This window comes from Lontra canadensis, unplaced genomic scaffold (genome assembly GCF_010015895.1).
Source record: "Lontra canadensis isolate GAN:19392208 unplaced genomic scaffold, GSC_riverotter_1.0 scaffold221, whole genome shotgun sequence".
Lineage (NCBI taxonomy): Eukaryota > Metazoa > Chordata > Mammalia > Carnivora > Mustelidae > Lontra > Lontra canadensis.
The window spans coordinates 771,169-781,863 of NW_022631215.1; positions in this window are offsets into that span (position 1 = coordinate 771,169).

Here is a 10,695-nt window from a genome sequence, read left to right on the forward strand (position 1 = left end):
GATTTTGCCATTGTTCTACATATGTATGCATTTGAATCGATGTCTGCAAAGCAATCCCAACTACTGCAGTTACAGAAGCTATAACAATAAGACTAATAAAGCCAGATATTACCCCTTCTATAAATCTTTTTGATTGGGTCAGAAGACAAGAAACTACCTTTGTCATAAGACCTATCGGAGAATGTTGCCATTCTCAAGCGAGATTTATAGGAAGTCAATTTTTTTTTCCTGGCTTTCAGAATGATAATACTATCCTGAGTGGCATTAAATGGTACAAATAAATTCATGCAAGTATATAATTTACATGATGTACATTCAACACTTTTAAGAGTTTCATTAAATTGTAAAGCATAGCAAACCAATAGCAAAAACATAAGGTATTATTAAACAAGCATGAATATAAGAGGACACATTGTAATCAAATGAATAAGTGGAACTCGGATTATTGATTGTTCCTGAGAAACTGCCTTTCCAGTATTCAAGAGGTTGCATGGCAGCAGCCAATTTCCAGATATCAGGTTGTTCAGGGTATAATTGATCATTATGTTTAAGGTGAAGCCATGGTGAAGGTAATCCTCCTTCATGCCAAGCCATCAAACCACGTGTATGGTGTTCCGATGAGTGGCATTGCCAATCCAAAGTAACTTATGTATATTGCCACACATAGTGTTATTGTCCTCTGTATAATTGTGAAAGAATTGCCCATGTGGACCCCAATCAATGAATTAATAAGTATGATTGTTTATTTTCATAGTCAATAATTTCTCATGGGATGTGTAAGTCACTCCACCGAACAGGTGTATATCTCCAATGTTTATAAGATATAGATTGACATTGAGATACAGGAGGTTTACCTTGTGTAGTAATGTTCACATCTGTAAAATTAAGAGATTAATCTCTCTGGGCCCATACGGGGCAGAGGTCAGCTGTTTTGTCTCACTTTTTGGGTAGTTACAAAGCCAAGACCCTCAAGGGCATTATCAGCAGGCATTGTAGTCCATTGGTGTGGCCAACATTGACAAGAAGTGATAGAGATATCTGCTCCATAATCTAAAAGCCCTTCAAATATTCATCCCTTAATAGAAAGCTTCATTTGGGGTTGACTTCCTTCAAACAGTTTCTTAGAAAAATAAATCTTTTTATTTGTACTGCCAAATCCTCCTTCCCTAAAATTTGAAGATTGAGTAGACATAATATAGGGAAGTAACAAAAGTTGGGCAACTCGTTCACCTGGTGAAAAGGTCCAAGGAACAGTGACAGAAACCATAATTTGAATCTCACCATAATAATCGGAGTCTGTAACTCCAGTATGTACTGTCAATCCTTTCATAGTTAAACTACTCCACCCAAGCAGTAGACCAACTGTATTTGGGGGTTTGTTGACAACTTATAAGGACATTGAGATGGATGTATAAAGCAAGCCTTAGGGAGAGGGATATCAAGAGCAGTACTCCCCTGAGTAGCAGGGACTAGGTCCATTACTGAGAGTCACTGTTGGGTACAAACTGAATAGGATATTTCCATGACCCCATATTTATTGGGGCTTGGGAGTTGGCCCCTTAGGGAGTTTCTATTTTGAGGGCTCCACAAAGGATTTCCATCTTTTTCAGTTTTAGACTTACATTCCTTGGCTCAGTGTTTGCCTCATTGACAGTGGGAACAAACATTAGAGGGTTGAATCTTGGATGTATTCAGATGATTGGCAGAAGAGGAGGCAACCAGACAGGGAGGGAGACAGCATTGTTTTTTTATGTGTCCTCTTTGTCCACAATTAAAACATTTTGCTTGCAATTGTTTTTGAACAGTCATGGTTTCTAATGCTGTTACTCGGGTCTGATGTTTAAAGGATCCTACAGGCTTTTAAATAATCCATGATACTGCCAGATTCTCTAAAAGGTTGAATCAGGGCCTGGAAATCTTCATTAGCATTATCATATGCTAGTTGTCTTAAGAGTATTTCCTGAATTTGTTCTCCTCTCATCTGCTTTTCCAATGATTTTTTTAACCTGCAGTGAAAATCAACGTATGGCTCTTTAGGCCCTTCTTGTATTTTTATATAACTGGCAGTATAATCAGTACCCATATTTTTTGCCAGGCTTGTAAGGCCACATCACGTACCTGTGGGGAAGGGCTGCAGGAGGGATGTTATGAGTTTGATGATTAGAAGTCATTCAAGCTTCTGTTACCATGAGCATATCATAAGTAACAGCTGCTACATTCCCTCTCTGTCCTAAACTCCTGGCCTTTTCATGTGCCTCCTCAGAAAGCCACATATTTCATTGTAGAAATTCAGAAGAGGTTAATATCATTTTAGCTATAAGTTGAAAATCATAGGAAATCCAACGGGAGTTATTTCTCCAACTGGATAAGTATTCATAACAATAAGTAGAAGTAGGCCCATACATGGAACTTGCCTTTTTAAATTCTCTTACAGTCTCCATCTGCATCCCATCATAAGTATTTGGCCCATTAGCATGAAAAGTTACAGGGAAAACTAAGTGCAGCTCATGGGGGTGAGACGGTGTAGAAATATAATTTTGTTTTTTAGTTTTTCTTGGTCCTAATTGTAACATGCATAAATTATCATTCAAACCAGTGTCATTTCCCTCATTTCCAAAGAGGTCTGCTGCTATTTCTCGTCCTCATCCTTAGAGGGAATTGGAGGTGCTGTGGCCAAAGGCGAAACATGGCATTTTTCCTTTTTGCTAATTTTTTTTTTTTTTTACTTTTGGTTTGAATTTGTTGGGTTGTTCCATCATCTAACTCATATGTATGCAGAGAGGTGGCTGTTTCAGCCTTAAGATCCTCTTCCTTACATTCCCCTCCAAGAATTAAAATTACCGTTTTTACCAACACCCATGTAACCCAAAACTCTACAGAAATTTTTTCACCTTGTCTGTAAGCCTTTTCCACATTATGGCTTGCGCGCTCCCAAATTGTATCTTCCAAGGTTCCTTCATCGGGAAACCAAGGATTATATTCGCAAATAACATCCAGACAAGTTCTTAATTGATGTTTGGATAGTCAAGCACCTCCCTGAGATTGCATTAATGCTAAAAAAGGCTGGGTATGACTTTGATTCTGCCCCATTGTTCTCATTTACCCACTTCTGTGAGGGTCTCTGGATCACTGTGTTCAGGCACCACTTGTCATCTTCGCAAGGTGGGGATCCTGGTGATCAGAGCTGAAATGATGGGGGGACTACCGACTGATGATCAGTAAATGACTTTACTTTTTACAATCACTTCCTTTATACCTTCCACAAGATCTGCTTACAAGCAGGATATATATTTATGTGCAGGGCATGGGCTACATGTGAGATGTGATTTACATGCAGGTAATCAAGTGAGACAAGTGACTGATTACCTCTTAGCTTTAAATGAAATATCTCTTAGCTCTAAATGACAAGAGCAAGTTAAGGATTCTCCACACTTATCAGATCCATCTAAAGGAAGACATGAAAATACTCCAGGGATCCTTCCATGTTTAATCCCGGTGTCAGCCTAGTAAGACTCTTGCCCTCCATCTCCTGGAGTTTTCTTACAGAATTGGACATGACCCCATTCACATTGGCGAGGTTTTGGGCTGTGTTCCAACACTAAGGTGTTACTTGAAGGATATTTTAAAAACAATGCAGTTTCAAGAAATTAAACACATGGATTTAAACTATTGTTTGTACAAATATGTGTCAAAACCACTTATCTTAATGAAAAGTAGATGTTACTTGAAGAACACATTAAGCACTATTTAGTTTCAAGTAGATAAGTCATATGTTCTTTTCCTAATGCTTATACATTTATGTTTAAAACATATCTTAATGAAAGAATGATGCTCTTGGAAGGGCAAATTAAGAAGAGTGTAGTTTCTAGGAGGAAAACAATTTTTTTCTTCCTTAGTGCTTATACAAACAAGTTTAAAAGCACTTATATGTTAATTGAAGAAAGATGTAAACATCAGTTCTCTATAGTTAAGAGTGTTTCTTGGTTTGCTTCTCTGTCTCTCTTTTCCTCCTTGGCTTACTTATATTCTTTTTAAAATTCTACATATGAGTGAAATCAGATGCTATTTGACATTCTCTGACTGGCAATTCATTTAATGTAACACTCTCTACTTCCATCAATGTCATTACAAATGATAGGATTTCATTCTTTTTATGGCTGAGCAATATTCCATTGTGAGTAATATTCCATTGTAATATGATTCCATCTTATTCCAATATGATATATTTTGTATCATTTTATATATATAACTTCTTAACCCACTGAGCCACCCAGGCGCCCCTATATATATAACTTCTTTATCCATTCATCAGTTGATGGATACTTTGTCTGTTTCCATAGTCTGACTATTGTAGGTAATATTGCTATAAACATCGGGGTGCATGGATCCGTTGTAATTAGTATTTTAATATTCTTTCTGTAAATACATAGTAGAAGAATTGCTGGATTATAAGGCAGTTATATATTTAACTGTTTGTGGAAAATACATACTGTTTTCCAGAGTGACTTCACCAGTTTGCATGCCGACCAGGAGTACAAGAATCTTCCCCTTTCTTCACATCCTCACCAACACCTGTTGTTTCTTGGATTGTTGATTTTAGCCATTCTGACACCGGTGAGATGATATCTCATTGTAGTTTTGATTTGTCTTTCCTTGATGATCAGTGATGTTGATCATGTGTCTATTAGCAAGCTGGAAACATTTCTATTCATGTATTCTAACATTTTTTAAAAACTTCAACATTTTACTTTATTTTATCTTTTTGTCATTTAAAAAATTTAATTTGATTCTAACATTTTCAATGGATTATTTGTTTTGGGGAGTTGAGTTGTATAAGTTTTATATATTTGGGATACTAACCTTTAACAGATACGTCACTTGAAAATATCTTCTCCCATTTAGTAGGTTGCCTTTTAGGGTTTCTGTTGTTCTTGTTGTTGGTGCTGGTGGTTTGTTTGTTTGTTTGTTTGTTTCCTAACCTGCACAAAAGCTTTTTATTTTGGTTAAGTTCCAATAGTTTATTTTTGCTTTTGTTTCCCTTTCCTCAGAAGATGTACTATGGCCAGTCTCAAAGAAGTTACTGCATATGTTCTCCTCCACAATTTTGATGATTTCCTGTCTCACATTTAGATATGTAATCCATCTTGAATGTATTTTTGTTTATGGTATAAGAAAATGGCCCAGTTTCATTCTTTTGCATGTTGGTGTCTAGTTACCCCAATACCATTTGTTGAAGAGACTGTCTTTTTCCCATGGGTCATTCTTTCCTGCATTGTCAAAGATTAGTTGAGGATATGTTATGTATTAATTTCTGGAGTTCTATTCTGTTCTATTGATCCATGTGTCTATTTTTGTGCCAACATCATACTGGTTTTATCACTACAGCTTTGTAGTATAACTTGACATTAGAAATTGTGGTGTCTCTCTCTTTGATTTTCTTTATCAAGGTTGCTTTGGCTATTTTGGATCTTTTGTGGTTCCATACAAATTTTGGAATTGTTTGTTCTAGCTCTGTGAAAAATGCTGTTGGCATATTGATAGGGATTATATTAAATGTGTATATAGCTTTTGGTAGTATGGACATTGAACAATATTTGTTCTTCCAGTTAATGAACATGGAATATCTTTTCATTTCTTTGGGTCACTTTCAATTTCTTTCATCATTGTTTTATAGTTTCCAGAGTATAGATCTTTCATCTATTTGGTTAGGTTTATTCCTAGGTCTTTTATGTTTTTTTGTGCAATGGTAAATGGGATTGATTCCTTGATTTCTATTTCTTCTGCCTATTACTTTATAGAAATGCAACAGATTTCCATATACTGATTTTGCATCCTATATTTTTCACTGGAGACTTCTGTGTATCTGAAAATAGTGAAAGCTTTACTTTTTCCTTACTGATTTGGATGCTATTTGTTTCTTTTTGTTGTTTGATTGCTGTGTCTGGGACTTCCAATACTGTGTTAAATAACAGTGGTGAGAGTGGACATCCCTGCCTTTTTCCTCACTTTACAGAAAGTGTTTTTAGTTTTTCCCTGTTTGGGATGATATTGTTCTTGGGTCTTTCATGTATGTCCTTTATATGTTGGGAATTGTTCCCTCAAAACCTGCTTTGCTGGGGGTGGGTTATCATGAATGCGTAATGTACTTTGTCAAATTCTTTTTCCACATCAGTTGAAATGATCATATTGTTTCTATCCTTTCTCTTATTGATGTGACATAACAAATTGATTGATTAGTGGATATTTAACCATGCTCGCAAACCAGTAATAAATCGCACATGATCATGGAGAATGATTTTTTAATGTATTGTTCGATTCAGTTTCCTAGTATTTTATTGAGAATTTTTGTAGCTGTATTCATCAGGGATATTGCCCTGTATTTCTTTTTTTCTCCAGGTTTTGTTCTATTTCATTTCTGCTAATTTCCTTAGGATGTTTCTTTTATAATTATTATATTATGTTAGTCACCATAAAATACATCATTAGTTTTTGATGCACTGTTCCAAGATTCATGGTTTATGTACCACACCCTGCACTTCATGCAATACATGCCCTCTTTAATACCCACCACCAGACTCACACATCCTCCCCACCTCCCTCCACTCTAAAATCCTGTTTGTTTCTTAGAGTCCACAGTCTCTCATGGTTAATCTCTTCCTCCAATTTACCCCAATTCACTTTTCCTTTCCTTCTTCTAATGTCCTCCATGTTATTCCTTATGTTCCACAAGTAAGTGAAACCATATGATAATGGGCTTTCTTGGCCTGACTTATCTCATTCAGCATAATCTCTTCCAGGCCTATCAGTGTTGATGCAAAAGTTGGATATTCACTCTTTCTGATTGCTGAGTAATATTCCATGGTATATATGGACCACATTTTCTTTTTCCATTCATCTGTTGAAGGTTATCTCAGTTCTTTCCAGTTTGGATATTGTGTCCATTGCTGCAATGAACATTGGGGAACAGATGGCCCTTCTTTTAACTACATCCATATCATTGGGAGAAATATCCAGTAGTGCAATTGCTGGGTCATAGGGTAGCTCTATTTTTAATATTTCGAGGAAACTCCACACTCCAAAGTGGCTGCACCAACTTGCATTCCCACCAACAATGTAAGAGTGTTCCCCTTTCTCCACCATCTCTCCAACACTTGTTGTTTCTTGCCTTGTCAATTTTTTTTTGCCATTCTAACTGGTGTAAGGTGCTATCTCAGTGTGGTTTTTATTAGAATTTCCCTGATAACTAATGATGAACACTTTTCATGTGTCTGCTTGCCATTTGTATATCTTCTTTGGAGAAGTGTCTGTTAATGTCTTCTGCCCATTTTTTGACATGATTATCTGTTTTTTGGGTGTTGAGTTTGAAAAGTTCTTTATAGATCTTGGATATCAGCCCTTTGTCTGTAGTGTCATTTGTGAATATCTTCTCCCATTCCTTGGTTTCCCTCCTTGTTTTGTTGACTCTTTTCCTTTGTTGTGCCAGAAGCCTTTTATTTTGATGAAGTTCCAAAAGTTCATTTTCGCTATGTATAGAAGAGTGAAAATTGATCATTCTCTTACACCATACTCAAAGATAAACTCAAAATAGATACAAGATCTCAACGTGAGGCAGGAATCCATCAAAATCCTAGAGGAGAACATAGGCAGTAACTACTTCAACACTGGCCACAGAAACTTCTTTCCAGACATGTCTCCAAAGGCAAAGGAAACAAATGCTTTGTATTTCTTTCTTTAGTGGTGTTTTTGTTGAGTTTTAGTATCAGGGTAATTCTAACCTCATAGAATGAATTTGAAAATTTGCTTCTATTTTTTGGAAAAGTTTGAGAATGGGTGTTAACTCTTCTTTATTTTCTATTGTTTTATTATTTAAATTTAAATAGCCAACATATAGTAGATAATTAGTTTCATATTCAATGTTCAGTAATTTATCAGTTGTGTACAATACCCAGTGCTCATCACATCACAGGCCCTCCTTAATGCTCATCACCCAGTTGCCCCACCCCATCCATATCCCCTCCAGCAATCCTCAGTGTGCTTCCTAAGGTTGAGCCTCTCATGGTTTTTCTCCCTCTCTGATTACTTCCCATTCAGTATTCCCTCCCTTCCCCTATGATCCTCTGTGTTCTTTCTTATATTCTAAATATGAGTAAAACCATATGATAATTGCCTTTCTCTGATCGACTTATTTCACTCAGAATAATACCCTACAGTTTCATCCACATCAACGTAAATGGTAAATATTCATCCATTATGATGGTTCAGTAATATTCCATTACATATATATATGTATATGTATATATATATACATATACATATGTGTGTGTGTATTCTCTAATACATTTATATATATATATATATATACACATATATATTCATATATATTCTCTAATACATTCATCTGTTGATAGACACCTCAGTTCTTTTCACAGTACAGCTATTGTGGACATTGTTGTTATGAACATTCAGGTGCAGGTGCCCTTTCTTTTCACTGTGTCTGTATCTTACAAGATATAACTAAGCATCTATGTGAAAGACTCATTCAGCACAGTTTCATTATAGTGAGTAGAAGGAAAGACCTTTCTGTGATGTTTATGCAGAACTGTATAGAAAACTTCTATCAGGAAAAAAGAGAGAGAGAGAGAGAGAGAAAGAAAACTTCTTGCAATATGTATTTAATCAGTTAATTGAATGATGCCTTTAGCACAGTGTGATCAAAGAGGAACACATAGAATTGCCTGGGTGGCTTGGTCAGTTAAGCATCTGACTCTTTATCTCGGCTCAGGTCTTGATCTTGGGGTCATGAGTTCAAGGCCTGCATTGGGATCCATGCTGAGCGTGGAGCATACTTTTAAAATAAAGGGAGGGAAAGGGAACGCATAACCACCGTGTAATGTTTATATTAAAATGTGTAATACTTCATGCAATATGTATATAAACAGCAAATTGAAAGGTGTATTGGGTACATTGTGATTTCAGTGAGTGGAACTCATGTCCACTCCTATGGTTTATACAGAACTGTATATGAACACTTCTTAGAAAATGGATGTATGAAAGTACTTCAAAGATACATTCAACAGATAATTATTTCAAGAAATGCATTCTGTAATGCTTATATGTAAATTGTTTAGAATACTACTTGCAAGATGTATCTAAGTAGGTACATAAAAAATGTCTTCAGCAAATGTGATTTCAGTGAGTGGAACATTATATTCATCACATAATACTTACATGAAGTCTTTAAGAAAACTTTTATTTTGAAATAAGTATTTTTCAATATTTTGAAAGTGATTTTTAAAAGAAGTAACTTTACATAACCATCTTGTAACTTTTAAAAAGATCTATGCAATATTTTATTTCCTTTTTTTTTCTCCAGGTTTTAATTTAAATTCCATTTAACATACTTTTCCCTTAAGGCCAGGAATATGACAGGGATGTCCACTCTCATCACTACTGTTCAACATAGTGTTAGAAGTTCTAGCATCAACAATCAGACAACAAAAAGAAATAAAAGGCGTCCAAATTGGAAAATAAGTCAAATTTCCTCTCTTCACAGATGCCATGATACTTTATGTGGAAAACCCAAAAGACTCCACCCCAAAATTACTAGAACTCATACAGCAATTCAGCAATGTGGCAAGATACAGAATCAATGCACAGAATTCAGTTGTTTTTCTATTCACTAACAATGTAACTGTAGAAAGAGAAATTAAGGAATCAATTCCATTTACAATAATGCTCAAAACCATAAAAGACCTAGGAATAAGCCTAACCAAAGAGGTAAATGATCTATACTCTGGAAACTACAGACCACTTATTAAAGAAATTAAAGAAGACACAAAGAGAGGGAAAAGCATTCCATGTTCATGGATAGAAAGAATAAACATTGTTAAAATGTCTGTCTTGTCATGGAGATATGGAGAGGAGATATGGAGAGGAGAAGAGGTGGGGGAAATTGGAGGGGGAAACGAACCATGAGAGACTGTGGACTCTGAGAAACAAACTGAAGGTTTTGGAGGGGAGGGGGTGGGGGTTGGCTAAGCTTAGTGGTGGATATTATGGAGGGCATGTATTGAATGGAGCACTGGGTGTGGTGCCTAAACAATGAATTCTGGAACACTGAAAAGAAATTTAAAAAAATTTTTTTTTAAAGTCTGTCCTTTCCAGAGCAATCTACACTATCAATGCCATCCCTATTAAAGTATCATTGGCATTTTTCAATCCTAAAATTTGTATGGAGCCAGAGAAGACCCCAAATAGCCAAGAGAATGTTGAAAAAGAAAAACAAAGCTGGGGCATCACGTTCCATGACTTCAATTATATTACAAAACTGTGATCATCAAGACAGCATGGTATTGGCACAAAAATAGATAGAAAAATGGAACAGAATAGAGAGCCAAGATTTGGAGCCTCAACTCTATGGCCCACCAATCTTTGAAGAACTAGGAAAAAATATCCAAAGGAAAAAAGATAATCTTTTCAATAAATGGTGTTGAGAAATTTGGACAGCTATATACGGAAGAATGAAACTCGACCATTCTCTTACACCTTCCACAAAGATAAACTCAAAATGGATGAAAGACCTCAGTGTGAGACAGGAATCCATCAAAATCCTAAAGGAGAACATAAACAGTAACCTCTCCGACATCAGCCACAGCAACTTTTTCCAAGACATACACCAAAGACAAGAGAAACAAA